The sequence below is a fragment of the Staurois parvus genome, unplaced genomic scaffold, assembly GCF_062004578.1.
Source record: "Staurois parvus isolate SC_StPar_1 unplaced genomic scaffold, SC_StPar_1.0 ptg000934l, whole genome shotgun sequence".
Classification (NCBI taxonomy): domain Eukaryota; kingdom Metazoa; phylum Chordata; class Amphibia; order Anura; family Ranidae; genus Staurois; species Staurois parvus.
The window spans coordinates 539,763-558,250 of record NW_028318730.1 but is presented as its reverse complement, the minus strand read 5'-3'; positions in this window follow the sequence as shown (position 1 = coordinate 558,250).

The following is an 18,488-nucleotide window of genomic DNA, read 5'->3' as shown; positions in this document are numbered from 1 at the left end:
TTTGAATGACAATATGTACAGACTATATTTTTGATACTTTCTATATCTACAGTGATTTCCTCTGGTGTTTTTTACCCTGAAGAAGCTCACCCACATGACCTCTCCAACTTGGGACTACTTTATTACATACCAACATACTTGATCCGTTGAACAAATATTAGGAGAGGTGCTGGGGCTCACTGTATTGAAGGGTTGGCACCAATTTTATTAATATTGTAGAGAAGGATCTATTTACTCCTATGTTTTTATATTTTTTGTAATAAAATGTGGTATTTTTACATATTTATACATTTTAAACATTTTCTCCTGAGGGTATTACGAGCACCTTAAAAATCCCACATATTTCCTTATTTTCCTTTCTTTTCTTAACTTAGCTTTCATATTATTAACCCCTTTATTTGGTTTCTATATTATATGACTGCTGTGATTGCCTCCCGCAGTGATCACATGATTGGGAGCCATTGCTGGTGACAGCTAGGTCAGTGTGGTGGGAGTGTGCAACTAGCACACTCTCAACACGCTACCATGGACACATATGTGCAGTGGCTAAATGTCAAAGCTCACTTTTCTTGCAGCTTATATGCATTATACAGTTGGCAAGAGATTAAGGTTGACTTGTAAAATAAGGAATTCTGCTCCTATTGCCGGCCATAGATGGGTAGCAAATCAGCTGATTTTCGTACTGTTAGTGGGTTAATTGGTCGTCCGTTTTTCGGGTTTTTTTGCACAGTTTTTTTATCGGTCATGTTGGAAAATTCACGGCCGATTTGGACAATAGCCCAATTTTTCCTGCATGGATGGGCAAATCGGCCGACCGTTTTACCGATAAAAAAATCTGCGCATGAGACGTGACCTGGAAGAAGAAGGAGGAGGAGGTGAAGGAGAAGAAGAAGAAGTCCGCTATTATATTTTATATGAAAAAGTCTTGCGGTTGCAACAAATGTATCCATTTGTATCCAAATAAAAACATAATGTATTTGTATTGCTGTCACATTTTATGGTGTGCTCCCCTGTCTCTGTCAAACTGGTTTCTTGTCCCATTCTTTTGTGAGCATTGGTGGCAACAGCACCGACCGATTTTTCATTTATCGGCCGACAATTCGGCCGATAAACGGCCCGTCTATGGCCTGCATAAGCAACTATGACAAATTAGAAAACTGCTGCCCTTTTGCATGTGCTTTTGCAATTACTACTGATTTTGCAATATCCAAGACATAAAAATTTAGAATGTCAGACTTAGCATTCCAAGACATCCATTTTCCTTTATTTGTCTAGCATATGGAATGCAAACAGTAACTATTTAGAAGATATCAGCAATTATTAACTTTTTTTCTCAGGTCATCTGAAAATTTTGTGGGAACATTCACATATTGAACATACAGCTCCCACACTGTTTCAGGAAGCCACACCAGAGAGCTGATCACTCACTGTAGAAGAATGTATTGGTATATAAGATAGGGAGAACAAAAAGACTGTAATGCAGTTCAATTAAACAAAAACTCAGAAGGACAATTCAGTTTTTAATATAGTAATGGAAGTCATCAAGGCTGGGCATAAAGGCCAGGATATGTTAAGCATTTGGTTGTAGGACTGTCTATAGCAGCCTTTCATATACCAAAACATATCAAGAGAGACTTTAGGAACTTAGTATGTATAGTCTGGAGAAAAGAAGGGAAATGGGAGACATGACTGAAATTTTAAATACATCAAAGGGGTGAATGAGGTTCAGGACAGCAGTATTTTCAACATGAAACCAAAATCAAGAACATGGGGACACAACCTTAAACTAACTGGAGGAAAGTTCAAATCTAATCTCAGAAAGTACTATTTTACTGAAAGAGTAGTTGATGCTTGGAATAAAATCCTGGCAGAGGTAATGAGCCAGTAAACAGTAAATAGCTTTAAACATGTGTGGGACAAGCATGGATTTATACTCAGACAAAAAGTTAACAAAAAAAAAAACAACTCCTCCCCCAAAAAACAAACAAAAAAAATGGACAGACTCAATGGACCTCTCGGTCTTTTTCTCCTGTCACCTATTTTCTATGTTTCTTTCTGAGAGGAGACTGGTGGAGCAGTGGATGGCCTTGCCATTCTAGGCTACGGGGATGTGTGTTTCTACTGATGCACAGTTTAGGGCAGCCTTTCTCAAACGTTTTACCCCACAGGAACCCTTGAAATTATTTCCAGGTCTCTAAGATTGACTAAAAGAATCCCTGGTATCATGTAGCTGGCTCTGCAAAGTTGTGTTGGCCCTGGAACTTGCAGTGCACAGACTATTTGCCTTTAGTAAATCAACCCCAAAGACTTACCCTACTCTGCACATGCTCAGTTGCTTTCTACTTTTCAGCACTGCCAAAAATGTAGAGGCCAATCTGCTGACAGTCTAAGGATTTACTGCTGCTCAGGGGATCTGGACTTTAGCAAAATGGCAGCCTCCAGTAAGAAGAAACAGGAACAATGCCAGAGGCAATTTACAACACACATTAGTATTTGTGGCATCATTATTACTGTGGAATGCATATTCCTTGCAAAAGAACATTATTTTTAGCAAGTTGTTATAGGAAATATTCCACATTAACAATCATCATAGCCCTCTATTAAGAGTAAATCTATTTAATCACTTGCCAATTGCCAACAGCATTTTTACTGCAGTTTGCCAGCATGTACAAGCAAAGCGGAATTGTATATCATTTTGCATGTACTGACACAAGGTGGAATGCGGCGTAGTGCACCTTGGAAACAGCGAAATGTGGATATAGGAACTGTACTTAGAGCTTCTTGCCTGTTAGACAGGTGTCAGACAACAGGAATTGAAGGGAAACCCTCCCACAGACAGAAGCAAAAATACATTTTCTAGCCTCCCTCAGGATCAGAAAAGAAATCTCCTTGCTAGGGATACAACATTAATAATCTCACACAAAATTCCCCAGTGCTTTGATGTTATCATTTAATCGATGTGCATTTTGGTCAAAGCAATCAAATCTGCAAACAATAGAACAGGCATAACTTCCTTTCTTATCGATTTAGACCAGATATGATCAAACTGATTTGACTGGCCAGGGCAGAAAATTAGTGAACATTTTTCATCAATCAGTATCACTAAGATCCTTTGTTCATGAATATGTTTGTAATTCAATCTGATTATGAGATTACATGGTGATTGAAAATGTACGTTCGTAAATCACGATCATATCTTAACTGTCAATCAAAATTCACTTCCCCATGTGTAGTATACATATTGAATGTTGACTATAAATCTATTATTCCTATCAGAAAAGATCAATTGGAAAAGCAGTCAACCATTTATCGAAGCGTGCATGGCCACCATAACAGGTGGACTTCAAGCCTTACATAAATTCTAACTGTAGTGCTACCCCCGTAGGTGCCACTGGTAATACCTGGTTCTTCCCTAAAACTACAGAGGCTGCCCATCACCACAAGCACCAGTTCATTCACGGCATCTCCAATAACACAGTCTAGAGGATGTCTTTTTAGTGTTTATTGCCTGAAGAAACTTTACCAGGAGAGGGGTTTAGGATCACAAGATACTCCAAAATTATCAATAGCAATAATAGCAGCAAAAACTTCTCACTAGGTTTCTTACAGCAGCCTTTCCTGGTGATAACATGAAATGACCAATATACAGTATATAGAACTTTGCCAGAACAACCCCAGTCCATGTAGCAACCTCTGGCACTTAGATCCCTTCTAGCACATGTACACCCAAAGAAGGAGGGGGAGATTAAAATCCTTCTCCAGACCTAAGAGTTCAGGAACATTGCCCGCCAGCAAATACTCCTTTAGCAGTCTTCCCTGGGCCCTCGACCCATCTCCTGCTGAGACCCAGACTGCAATCTTCTGTTTCTGAAACTCTCTCCGAGGGGCAGTAGTCCCCTAGGAGACTGGATCTCTCCCTGAAGAGAAAAGACATTCACCTGGTGACTTCCAACTATTTATCACCTCCCCAGCCACCTTCTGGAGGCCCTTCCGGGGATTACATACTTACATAGTCTGGCTGAAAAAAGTCCATCCAGTTCAACCATAAAAAAAAGTTATAATCCTATACCCACAGTTGATCCAGAGGAAGGCAAAAAATTCAGCAAAGCATGATGCAATTTGCTCCTGCTGGGGAAAATATTCCTTCCTGAAAACCCGAGAGGCAATCAGATATTCCCTGGATCAACTTTACCTATAAATGTTAGTATCCAGTTATATTCTGTGTATCTAGGAAAGAAACCAGGCCTTTTTTAACCAGTTGCCAACCGCAGATAGCTGAATGACGGCTACACTGCGGCCGGCCAGTTCTGAGAGGGCGTTATATGACGCCCTCACAGAGCGCGCTCTCCTGCGCGTCCCCGAGGGCGCGCACCTGGCGATCTCCATGATCGCTGTGTCCTACAGACACAGCTGATCACGTGATGTGGTAAAAGGCCAAACACAGCGGCCTTTTACCACGTGATCAGCCGTGTCCAATGACACGCTGATCACAGGGAAATGCAATTGCCGGCATCGGTTGCACTTTCCTCAAGCTGTCAGAACGTGAGGAAAGTACTGCCGAGAACCGGCAGTTGTCAGAGCAGGGATCGACACTGATCATCAGGGCACTGATGATCAGTGCCCTGATGATCGGTTCCCAGCAGTGCCACCCACCAGTTCCGCCCACCTGTGCCTAGCAGTGCCACCCACCAGTTCCGCTCAGCAGTGCCACCCACCAGTGCTCAGCAGTGCTACCCACCTGTGCCCATCTGTGCCCAGCAGTGCCACCCACCAGTGCCCGGCAGTGCCACTCACCTGTGCCACCCACCAGTGCCCATCAGTGCCACCCACCTGTACCACCCACCTGTGCCCATCAGTGCCACCCACCTGTGCCCATCAGTGCCACCCACCAGTGCAGCACAGCAGTGCCACCAGCCAGTGCCCAGCAGCTGTGCCAGTCAGTGCCCAGCAGTGCCGCCAGTCAGTGCCCAGCGGTGCAGTCTATCAGTGCTGACTATCAGTACCCATCATCAGTGCCGCCTATCAGTGCCACCTATCAGTGCCGCCTATCCGTGCCACCTATCAGTGCCCATCAGTGCTCCTCAGTGCTGCCTATCAGTGCGGCCTCATCAACGCACATCAGCGAAGGAGAAAAATTACCTGTTTGCAAAATTTTATAATAGAAACAACTTTTTTTTTTTCAAATTTTTTGCTCTTTTTTTGTTTATAGCGCAAAAACTAAAACACCCAGTGGCAAGTAAATACCAGCAAAAGAAAGCTCTATTTGTGAGAAAAAAATGATAAAAATTTCATATGAGTACAATTTTGCAAGACCGCGCTATTGTCATTCTAAGTGCGACAGTGCTTAAAGCTGAAAATTGGCCTGGTAAGGAAGGAGGTATAAGTGCCCTGTAGGCAAGTGGTTAAAGCAATCCACTAAGCTGGCCAGAACCAACTCTTGAGGGAGTCTATTCCACATTTTCACAGCTCTCACTGTGAAGAAACCTTTCCGTGTTTGGAGATTAAATTTCTTTTCCTCCAGACGTAAAGAGTGCCCCCTTGTCCTCTGTGATGACCTCAGGGTGAATAACTCTACACCGAGTTCACTATATGAACCACTGATGTATTTATACATGTTGATCATATCCCCCCTAATCTCCTCTTCTCAAGAGAGAATAAATTCAGTTCCTCTAATATTTCCTCATAGCTGAGCTCCTCCATGCCTCTTATCAGTTTGGTTGCCCTTCTCTGTATTTCCTCCAGTTCCCCAATGTTTTTTTTGTGAATTGATGCCCAAAACTGCATATTCCAGATGAGGTCTTACTAATGATTTGTACAGGGGTAATATGATCTCTCTTTCTCTGGAGTCAATACCTCTTTTAATACAAGAGAGGATTTTGCTCGCTTAAGAAACCGCAGCTTGGCATTGCATGCCATTATTAAGCTTGTGATCTACCAGAACTCCCAGATCCTTCTCCACCATTGATTCCCCCAGTTGTACCCCCCTAGTATGTATGATGCATGAATATTCTTAGCCCCCAAGTGCATAACCTTACATTTATCAACATTAAACCTCATTTGCCACATAGTTGCCCAGTTAACCATTTCAATACAGGGCACTTTTACCCCCTTCCTGCCCAGGCCATTTTTCAGGTTTCAGCGCTCTCACACTTTGAAAGACAATTGCGCGGTCATACAACATTGTACCCAAACTAAAATTTTATGATTTTCTTCACACAACTAGAGCTTTCTTTTGGTGGTATTTAATCACCGCCGGGGTTTTTATTTTTTGCTAAATTAACAAAAAAAGACCGAACATTTTGAAAAAAAAACACGTTTTTCTTTGTTTCTGTTAAAAAAGTTTGAAAATAAATAATTGTTCTTCATAAATTTAGGCCAAGATGTATTCTACTACATGTCTTTGGTGAAAATAACCCAAATTAGGATGTATTATTTAGTTTGTAGGAAAGTTATAGAGTTCACAAACTATGGTATAGATCTGAAAGTGGATCAATCCTGAAGTACTGATGGCCAATCTAATTTCTTGAGGTCCAAGAATGTCAGAACAGTACAGATATCCCCCAAATGACCCCTTTTTACAAAGTAGACAGTCCGACGTACTTCATAAGAGGCATGGCGAGTTTTTTGAAGTTGTATTTTTTTGGCCATAATTTTTCAGAAAATTAAAAAAAAATTTAAAAAATTATTTTCACAATTTTTTTTTATATACTGTCACCAGTGCAGTACAGCGTCATCATATAACTGGCATGGCGGTGATCAGGGACACTGACTGGTGACAGTATAAAAATATATATATATTTTTTTTTTTAATTTTTTTATTATTTTTAATTTTTATTACTTTTTTTCTTTTTTTAATATTTTTTTTCATATTTCACTATGGCCAAAGTAGTACAATGTTACCATAGTAACAGTGTACTACTTTGGGGAAGTGATCAGTATTTTTTTTTTTACACAATTTCCTTATAGCAAAGAATTACTTTGCTATAAGCAAGCATTTACCTGAATGAGCGATTCATTCAGGGTTTTTTTTTTTTGTGCTTAGCTGTGATTTGGCCACAGCTAATCACATGACATGTGCATGTCATCGCTGTGACCATTCACAGCTAGACACTAGTATACAATGGATGGCATCAATGAAGCCATCCATTGTATACAACTGTCATGTGAACTGCTGTGATTGGTCACAGCAGGTCACATGGTACCGGCAACGGGGGCCGATATTCAGATCTGTGATCGGCTGTGTCCGAGGTACACGGCCGGTGACAGATCGCACCACTCTGCAAGCGTGCAAACTGCGCATGCCCGGGAGTATGCCATATGGTGTCCACCCAGAAATCTAAAGCATTCTGCCGGCCGCCAAACAGCTATTCGCTGGGCAGCTAATGGTTAAACAGTGCATTGAGGTCGGCTTGTAAGTTGAAGACATCCTGTAAGGATGTTGTTCCACTGCACAGCTTGGTGTCATCTGCAAAGACTGAAATGGGATTTTTAATCTCAGACCCTATATTGTTTATAAATATATTAAAAAGTAAGTGTTCTAACACTGAACCTTGGGGTACACCACTGATGACCCCAGACCATTCACAGTATGAATCATTAACCACTACTCTCTGAATATGATCTTTTAGCCAGTTTTCTATCCATTTACATACAGATTTTTCCATGCCCATAGACTTTACCTTACACATTAGTTGTGTGTGGGGAACACTTTTGCAATATCCAAGTATACCACACACACGCACAGCCACCCCTCTGTCCAAGGTTTTGCTCACCTCCTCATAAAAAGAAATCAGATTTGTTTGACAACCTCTGTCTTTCATGAATCCATGCTGTCTGTTGCATAAAATATTTTTTTTCCACCAAGAACTCATCTATGTGGTCTTTTGTTAAACTCTCCAGTATCTTCCCAACTATAGAAGTTAAACTAACAGGTCTATAATTACTTGGTAAAGATTTTGATCCATTTTTAAATATCGGCACCATATTGGCCTTACGCCAATCCAGTGGTACTATGCCAGTCATTAAAGAGTCCCTAAAAATGAGAAACAATGGCTTTGAAATGACAGAGCTCAATTTTTTAACCTCTTCGCGCTGACTCCTCCCGGCCCTTTAAGGGATTTCAGACGCCAGGATGCGGGGTGGGGTTTTAGGGTCATCTGACCGCCGTGATTCGCTGTCACAGCAGTCACATGTTTGGAAAGGTCCTGAACACAAGGGGAGATACTGTGCAGGGGCGGACTGACCATCTGGAAACTCGGGCACTGTCAGAGGGCCCGGGGTCAGTACGGGGCCCCATGAGATGTCCCTGGTACCTTTTTCATAGGCTTTTTTGAGTTTGGGCAAGGACACATGGGCCCCATGATCCCCTATTGACCAGGGGCTCCTTGAGTTGTCAGTCTCAGAGACACCTACATATGTGATGGGAACGCACAGGGCGTGTGCTCTCAGCACATATGTGTTTTCAAACGGTACGCAAATATGTGGCCGCTAAGCATCAAGGCCCAGCCGCTGAAAGGCCGCATATTTGCGTACGGTCGACGTCAAGGGGTTAAGGACCCGTGGTTGTATGCCATCCTTTATTCTGTCTAAATATTTTTGGAACATATCAATTGTGAGCCAATGTAAATCATCTGGGGTGTGTCAATACCATGCCCATTATGGACAAGAGCTTCCCCATACTCCTTTGTATATACAGAGCTGAAGAAGGTATTTAAATTTGCTTTCTCTTTGTCCCCAGTCACCCACTCTAGATTATTTTGTAAAGGGCCTACATGCTTGGACCGGACCTTGTTACTGTTAATATATAAAGGATTTTTGGGGGTTTGTCCTGCTATCATTTGCAATCTGTCGTTTGTTTTCAATTTTTGCGGCCTTAATTTCCTTTTTGCATATTCTGTTACATTCTTTGTAATGTTTAAACGATGATAGCGTTCCTTCATTTTTATATGTAATAAAAGCTCTTTTCTTATTATTTATAGCTTTTGTAACTTTGGCCGTAAGCCACATAGGTTTGATTTTTAGCCTTTTAAACTTGTTGCACATGGGAATATATTTTGCAGAGCATTTACATACAGTCTTTTTAAAGAACTCCCATTTCTATGTTGTGTTCATCAATGCCAATATTCCCTCCCAGTCTAAGTCTTTTAGCTCTCAACCTTGGAAAATGAGCTCTCTTAAAGTTGAGCATTTTAATTTTTCCCATATGTGCTTGATGTTTACAGCTAACAATAAATGAAATCATGTTATGGTCACTGCTACCCAGACGTTCTTTTATATGGACATTCGTAATAAGCTCTGGATGGCTTGAGATTACCAGGTCCAGCAGACCATCATACCTAGTTGGGGCCTTTATGAACTGTACCATAAAATTGTCCTGTAGCAGGTTTATACATTTTTGCCCTTTAACTGTTCCTGCAGTATCATTATTCCAGTCAATTTCTGGGTAGTTAAAATGCCCCATTATTATCACTGTCCCAGAACCTTGCAGCCCTTTCGATCTGTGCAAGAAGCTGAGTCTCCACCTTCTCATTAACACTGGGAGGCCTATAACAAACTCCAATGATTACCTATGTAGTATGTAGGCCCATGTGCAGTTCCACCCATAATGCTTCAGCCTCATCACACTCTCCATCAACTAGGTCCTCTTTCACACTAGCTCTGAGATCACTTCTTACATAGAGACAGACACCACTATCTTTCCTTTTTACCCTGTCTCTCCAAAGCAAACATAGCCAGGAGTATTAATGGCCCAGTCATGTGAAGGATTGGCTGATCCTCCAGGGATTGAGCATGAAAAATATTCATATTGGTCATCTGCTTCTCCCTGCCCTATATTCTGGAAGCTTCTTCCAAAGACAGGTGGTTAAAAATCAGGCAACACTGAACAGACAAAAACAATCAATCACTACTTTTACCCTAACATTCACTACTACAGTTGCTTCTAACACTCACAACACTCACAAAAAGAATAGAAATGTGCAATTCGCTTAGTTATAAATCTAAATTCGGATGAAATTTTTGTTAATTGGAAATTCAGATTTATCTGAATTTTTGAATCCCAATACTAATAAATTTCAACTAATCCAAAATAAATAATAGGAAAAGAAAATAAATAATCCAAATTAAAAAATGGATTTGAAAATGAATTTGAATTTGAAAACGAATTGGAATTAGAAATCAAAACATATTGCAATAAATACAGTAAGGTATACAAATGAAATAGAAGATGCTGCTTTATAGAATAGAATAGAAATGAATGGAATAGAATGCAAAAGAATAGAACAGAAATGAAAAGAATAAAGCAGAATAGAATAGAAAAGAATAAAATAAACCAGATTAGTGATTATAGCCATATTAGTGCACTTGTGCCAGAAACAATCAAGTTCTGTCTGTGATACTTTTTTTATTTGAGCTAACATACAATTTTTCAGGACAAGCTTTCGGGGTGTACCCCCTTCTTCAAAGTCTGAGCAGTACTATGAAAGCAGAAAAGAAAAGAATAGAATAAAACAGAATAGAACAGAATAGAATAGAAAATAAAAGAATAGAAAAATTAGAACATAATAGAAAAAAATGTAATAGATTAGAATAGAAAAGAATAAAATAGAACAAATATAGTTGTCTTCTGAAATTCAAATTTCAAATGTATTTATTACAGGTACTTATATAGCTCTGTCAATTTACACAGCACTTTACCTATATATTGTACATTTACATTAGTACCTAACCCAAAAGGGGCGTACAATCTAAAGTCCCTAACTTACATTCATGCATATGCATACTATGGAAAAATTAGACAGGATACAAATTAACCTACCAGCATGTCTTTGGCGTGTGGGAGGGAACCCACACAGGCACAAGGAGAACATATAAACTCCAGGTAGGTGGTGCCGTGGTTGCAATTCAAACCAGCAACCCTAGTACTGCCAGGCAGAAGTGCTAAACGTTTAGCCACTGTGCTGCCTGTATTTCAAATTCGAATTTTGAGTTTTGAATTCGATTTTTGAATCAATTTGAAAATAATGAATGTAAGAAACAAATCTGAATATATGAAGCAAACTCCAAAAATGAATCATTCTAACCTAACAAATATGACGGAATGCAATTAGTAACTTAACAAATAAATCTGAAACTAAACGAAACAAATCTTTCCATCATGCACATCTGTAAATAAGAATATTATGCCTCTTCCCCACAAGTATGACCAGCTAAAGATGTTTTGGATGATATATCACATCAAATTCCCCAACATAACAGAAACATTTAAAGTATTACTAAACCCCGGACCCTGTATTCACTATATCTGATCTCCCACAGTACACAGGACATGGAAATGATTTTAGTAAATATAAACTGATAAATATCTTTTCTCACCAGCAGTATATAGCAGTCTTGTGACTTCTATCAGTGTCCAGCAGAGCACTAATTAAAGCTTATGGGAGGAGTTTTCATTCTGCTCTCACTGTCCTGTGAGACTGCAAGACCCCTGACCCTCTGTCTGGACAGTGCTGATTGGCCCTGTGCTGATCACATGCACTCTCCCAAGAAAAAAAAAACTCTCTAGCAATATACACCAAACCAGGAGCGGACTGACCATTTGGAAACTCGGTCACTGCCCGAGGGCCCGGGGTCAGTAGGGGGCCCCATGAGATGCCCCTGGTACTTTTTTCATAGGCTTTTTTGAGTTTGGGTAAGGACACAGGGGCCCCATGATCCCCTATTGCCCGGGGGCCCCATGAGTTGTCAGTCTGCCTCTGTACCAAACTGAGCATGTGCAGTTTGTCTCCAAGGCTCTGTTCTATCAGGAGATGGATTGGGGACTGTGGAAGAAGGGGAGGATCAGTGAAGACAGGATCAAACATCTTTTTTTACACAATGCAGATGATTAACCCCTTAAGTTCTACGGTGAGTATAACAAGCATGCTTTACTGCATATACAGACTGATTATACTGTTGTGGCTTTAGTAACACTTTAAGCATGTGTATAATGGATTCATCTGTAAATAAGGTTGTAAGAGGAGCTTCAGCCTCTGTGTCTTCACTATTATTGAATTCAGTATAGACATTGAAGTATCTGTTCTTTTTTCTGTTTTGGGTTTTTTTTTAGTTCATGTTTTCAAGGTTTGGCAGTACTAACAGCCGTGTCTAGCCAGACACATCACATATGACACAGCAGCTGTCTTCTGTCTCTGGGACCTGTCAATGACTGGCCTGTTAGAAGTAGGACACAAAGGAGACACCAGAGCCCTGTGTGCTGAAGGGACGGCATGCTTCCAGTGTCACCAACCAGCAAGGGCAACACAAGAGTCTGGTTACATGTGATGCAGCGTTACTATTTTACTTCAGTGGGTCATATATAGAATTTCACTGCCTCACGCAGACATTGACTGTGCAAATGACCATTGAAAAATAGAAAGCATGATGTAAGAACATCATTATATTCAATTTCTAATGTAAATTATACACAATATTATATTGCGTATACACTATATACTGTATATACTGTGTATATATATATATATACAGAGATATATATATATATATATATATATATATATATATATATATATATATAGAGATATATAATGTTAATATGTTAGGAGCACAATATATATTATAAACAGTGATAATGAGCCACATAAATAATAAAAAAAATTTAATTATGCGTGCAAAAACCCAAATTGTGATCTGAAAATGAATCTTCTTCATAAATCCAAAAAGTCACTAAAAATCATCCAGTGTCCAAAAATTATTTTTCTTATGTAGTGAACTTTCCAAAGATATGATTGGTCCTACACAGTTCTTTCTTGTTCCCATATTACCTCAAAATAAAGAAATAAACATAGTGCATTATCATTATAACTTCATATACAGGAGCGGACTGACAACTCATGGGGCCCCCGGGCAATAGGGGATCATGGGGCCCCTGTGTCCTTGCCCAAACTCAAAAAAGCCTATGAAAAAGGTACCAGGGGCATCTCATGGGGCCCCATACTGACCCCGGGCCCTCGGGCAGTGCAGTTTCCAAATGGTCAGTCCGCCCCTGTTCATATGTCTACAAAACAAGTGTGTGAAGTGGTGTCAGCTGATGTAGCCAGAATTAAGTTATAAGGATAATGCATTATGTTTATTTCTTTATTTTGAGGTAAAATGGGAACAAGGAAGAACTGTGTATGACTACGCATATTTTTGGACAGTTCACTACATAAGAAAAATTATTTTTGGACACTGGATGATTTTTAGTGACTTTTTGGATTTATGTAGAAGATTCATTTTCAGATCACAATTTGGGTTTTTGCATGCATAATTTACATTTTTTTTGTATTATTAATATTTATGTGGCTCATTATCACTGTTTGTTCTTGCCGTTCTGTGGTGGAAGGCGTTACACTGAGTCATTGGGATTTAGATAACTGAGTGAGAAGGAGTGGTTTTTACGCTATAGTATATATTATACCCCCAATGTAATTAATAAAACCTACGACTACATGTATAGAATATTAGAAATGGCTTTGCAATTCTACTTCATCTCAGTAGGCCTGAACAAGGAAATCTTCATAAAGTAATATCATTTTCCCCATAAGGCTCTTGTGTAAGCAATGTCAATCACTTGGTTCTGGCCAGCTCCGTGGATTGCTTCAAAAGAGGACTGGATTCTTTCTTGGATACACAGAATTTAACTGGATACTAACATTTATAGGTAAAGTTGATCCAGGGAATATCCGATTGCCTCTCTGGGGATCAGGAAGGAATTGTTTCCCTGCAGGAGCAAATTGGATCATGCTTTGCTGGGTGTTTTTTGCCTTCCTCTGGATCAACTGTGGGTATAGGATTATAACTTTTTTTTTCTTTAATGGTTGAACTGGATGGACTTTTGTCTTTTTTCAGCCAGACTATGTAACTTGGATGTAGAATAGGATGCAGATCAGGAAGCCAGCACAGATACAGAACTTGAGTTTTGGAGGTCTTCTAATATGCATTTAAGTTTTTATATGCTAATAAGAAACGTTAAAGTGGTAATTACTCATACTACTGATTTAAAAGCTTCTTGCTTTTTAAAGTGTTACTAAACCCAGAACAGTAAAATCAGTCTTTATATGCAGTAAAGCATGCTTGTTATACTTACTGTGTAACCTAAGGGGTTAATCCTCTGCATTGTTATTATTAATAAACAGGATTTAACAGGATTTATATAGCACCAACAGTTTGCGCAGTGCTTTACAAAATGAAGGTAGACATTACAGTTACAATACAATTTGGTACAAGAGGAAACAGACGGCCCTGCTCGTTAGAGTTTACAATCAAAGAGGTATTGTGTAAAAAGGATGTTTCTTCTTGTCTTCTCTGATCCTCCCCTTCTTCTACTGTCCCCCGACTCATTTCCTGATAGAACAGAGCCTTGGGGGCAAGTGCACATGCTCAGTTTTGTGTGTATTACTAGAGAGTTTTTTTTGGGGGGAAGAGTGATATGTGATCAGCACAGGGCCAATCAGCACTGTCCAGACAGAGGTCAGGGGTCCTGCATCCTCCTAGAGCAGAGAGAAAACTCATCCTACAAGCTTTACCGTGCTCTGCTGGACACTGATAGAAGTCACAAGACTGCTATATATTGCTGATGAGAAAAGGTATTTAGTAGTTTATATTTACTAAAATAATTGCTTGTCTATGTTCTGTGTACTGTGGGAGACCAGATATAGTGAATGCAGGGTCCAGGGTTTAGTAACACTTTAATAAGACAATATGCTGGAAACAAAAAAGAGGTGATGACAGGCAATCCTTTTGCATTTTTTAGTAATGAAGGTTTTGAGCAGGGCTTTCCTAACCCTGTATTGAACTGTTTAATTGCTGTATTGTCTCCCGTTATATTGTAAAGCACTGAGCAAACTATATAAATCCTGTATAATATTAATAATAATAATAGAGTACTTTGAAATTGTGATGTTTACCCTGTAAACAAAAATGTAAATTTTAGCATCTACAAATACTGTAACGATGTCCTCACGTGACCTGGCTCTTTGCTGGTCTTTGGGTCCAAGCGCTAACATTTTAACTGTGGGCAGCCGTCAGTGACTCCTTGCAGCAGCACTGCGTCCCACGAATGATCCTGTAGTCTCCTGGGACCCATGATTCCAAATATGTGTGAGGAAGGGGGCAGGAGAAGTAAAAGCAGAACTTTTGGGTGAAGTTTCACTTTAAGGCCCCTTTCACACGGGCGTTCCGTATGTCCGTTTTTCATCTGTCCGTTTGCGGATGAAAAACGGACCCCCATGTATTTCTATGGACTTGCGGATGTAAACGGATGAACAACTTTTTACATCTGTTTTTTTGAACAGAAGAAAACCCTGTTTTTCTTCCACAAAAAAACCCAGAACTCACATCCGGATGTATATGGACCAAAAACGGAGGTACAGTGAAGGAAATAAGTATATGATCCCCTGATGATTTTGAATGTTTGCCCACTCACAAAGAAATGATCAGTCTAAAAATCGAATGGTAGGTGTATTGTAACACTGAGAGACCAAATAGCAACAAAAAATTCAAAACAAATGCATGTCTATCAAATGATGCACTGATTTGCATGTTCATGAGGGAAATAGGTATTTGATCCCCTATCATTCAGCAGGATTTCTGGCTACTAGGTGTCTTTCATACAGGTAACAAGCTGAGATTAGAAGCAGTCTCTTAAAGGGAGTGCTGCTAATCTCATTTTGTTACCTGTATAAAAGACACCTGTCCACAGGAACAATCAAACAATCAGATTCCAAACTCTCCACCATGGCAAAGACCAAAGAGCTGTCCAAGGATGTCAGGGACAAGATTGTGGACCTACACAAGGCTGGACTGGGCTACCAAACTCTTGCCAAGCAGCTTGGTGAGAAGGTGACAACAGTTCGTGCAATCATTCGCAAATTGAAGAAATACAAAACAACTGTCAGTCTCCCTAGGTCTGGTGCACCATGCAAGATCTCAAGCTCGAAGAGTGTCAATGATCATGAGAACAGTGAGGAATCATCCCAGAACTACATGTGAGGATCTTGTCAATGATCTCCAGGCAGCTGGGACCACATTCACCAAGAAAACAATTGGTAACACACTACGCTGACAAGGATTCTTCTTTAACTGGAGGGGGGGGGGGGTGAAGGGGATTTCCTGAATTCCTGGATAGGGGTCTCTTTTTATTGATTTCTGGATGAATGGGAGAGGACCCTTCTACTCAGCCCCATGTACTGCTCCTGTTTAGGTGTCTCCTTCTGAAGGAGGAGTCAGTAATTCTGGATGGATGGAAGGGGTCCTTTCTAATCACCCCAATGCACTTCTCCTGTTAAGGGATCTTCTTCTGGGGGGGGGGATGGGTCAGTATTCCTGGTTGGATGGGAGATGGGAGGGGTCCCTTCTAATCACCCAAATGCACTCCTCCTGTTAAGGGGTCTCCTTCTGGGGAAGGGGGGTGTCAGTGTTTCTGGATGGATAGGAGAGTTCCCTCCCAATCACCCCCATGCACTTCTCCTCTTAAGGGGTCTCTTTATCCTGGAGGGGGGCAGTATTTCTGGATGGATGAGAGGGGTCCCTTTTAATCACCTCCATTGACTCCACCTGTTAAGATGTCTCCTTCTCCTGGAAAAGGGTCAAAATTTCTGTATAGACAGGAGGAGGTCCCTTCTAATTACCCCACTGCACTGCTCGGTGGTGGGCGATTTGTAAATATTCCCCTGTACACCTAAACGTGTGTGGTGGGGGGGGGGGGTTCTCTGTACTTCATTTGGGGGTCTAAGATTACTCCCTCCTCTTCTGGATATAGATCCTTTATTACTTCATTATGGAGGGGGGGAAGCATAATTCTTCTAGACCCTCATTAGTAATTGAATTTTGTAGAGAAGTTTTTATGTTACTCCATGTATTTCCACTTATGGGGGACTTTTATTATTTCATTATGGGGGGTCTGCAGTTAATGTGTGTAATGTGGGGGTCTCTGATTCCTCAATTATGGGTTCTCTGCTCTCCAGTACAGAGGTCCCCTGTTACTCTGTGTTATCCAATACAAGGCCCTCTCTTTAATATGTCCTCCAATACAGGCCCCATTTTACTCTTTGCCCTCCAGTGTATAAGGCTCCTGCTATGGAATGTGTGCTCTGATGATCTGGATATAAGGGGAGGGGTGCTGTGCCCTAGCCTGGATCCTGTTATTTGTACTGATCTCTCAACATTGGGTGAACACAGCCAGGCTGGTCAAGGCATTGTGCCTGGGAACTCATAGGGGTCTCTCCAGTTTTTTAGTCCAGTGTTAGGGTATCTGGGTGGTCTGCACTCTCCGAATCTCAGTTTGAGAAGTCAGACTATTGCCCCTGGCCAGTTGTACAGAGTCCTTCCTGCCTTGAGACAGTCCTCCTCCTGTGCCACTTCCTCTCCATGCATAGACATGCTGGTGGTGAGGGCACCAGGCACAGGATACACACTGAGATTGATATGCATGATCCATTTGTCCTTTCACACACATATTATTTAGGGACGCACAATGGCATTGCTTTGGGCTTATACAATCAGGGTCAAGGCAAGGAGGTAAAGTGGGGAATGCATACCGGGAGCTTTGTCACAATCATTGGCACTATATTAGCACATGCTCTAACTGTTACATATGTTTCAGCTCGGCACTCCACACACTGTTATTAGCCCCACCCACCACTCCACCTAGGAAGGGGGGAGGGCATAGTTTGACATCTTTGCCTTGGGAACCAGATGACCTTGTCCTGGCACTGCATATAGCTCAAAGTAAATCTATGTTTTGCCCATGCAAGGCAAAGCAGTGGGTTTGCATTAATCCCCCCTTCACGTCTACACATACTTCCCTTTCCATCCTTTTCCCACAGCTCCATTCAGCTGTCCAGTACTTCAGGGTATGGAGGAACATGTAGATATGTAACACTCTCCTAGATTAAGATAATAGGTAAATGTAGTTTTTTACTCCTTCTGTATTCAAAGGAGCAATGATCGTTTGTCCTAGTTTGTTCAGGGTTGCACTAACCTTTTATCATTAGCTATCTCTACGCCAATAGGCTGTATATATGTATTTGATTGTTGTGAGAGTTCTGTCACCTTATGAGGTTTTTATTTGACCTAGTGGCAGTCTCCCGAATGCAATGTACAAAGTTTTTTTATACGTATGCCAAAGAGCGTTTACTAGATGGAATTTCTTATTGTTACACTGTTTGTTTTCCCTCTCCCCACCCTTGAAATATTGTGAAATACTTCGCTCTTGCATAGTTACATATAGTTACATAGTTAGTCTGGCTGAAAAAAAGATAAAAGTCCATCCAGTTCAACCATTAAAAAAAAAGAAAAAAAGTTATAATCCTACACCCACAGTTGATCCAGAGGAAGGCAAAAAACACCCAGCAAAGCATGATCCAATTTGCTCATGCAGGGGATTTCTGTCTGATCCTGTCTGATCCCCCGGGAGGCAATCAGATATTCCCTGGATCAACTTTACCTAT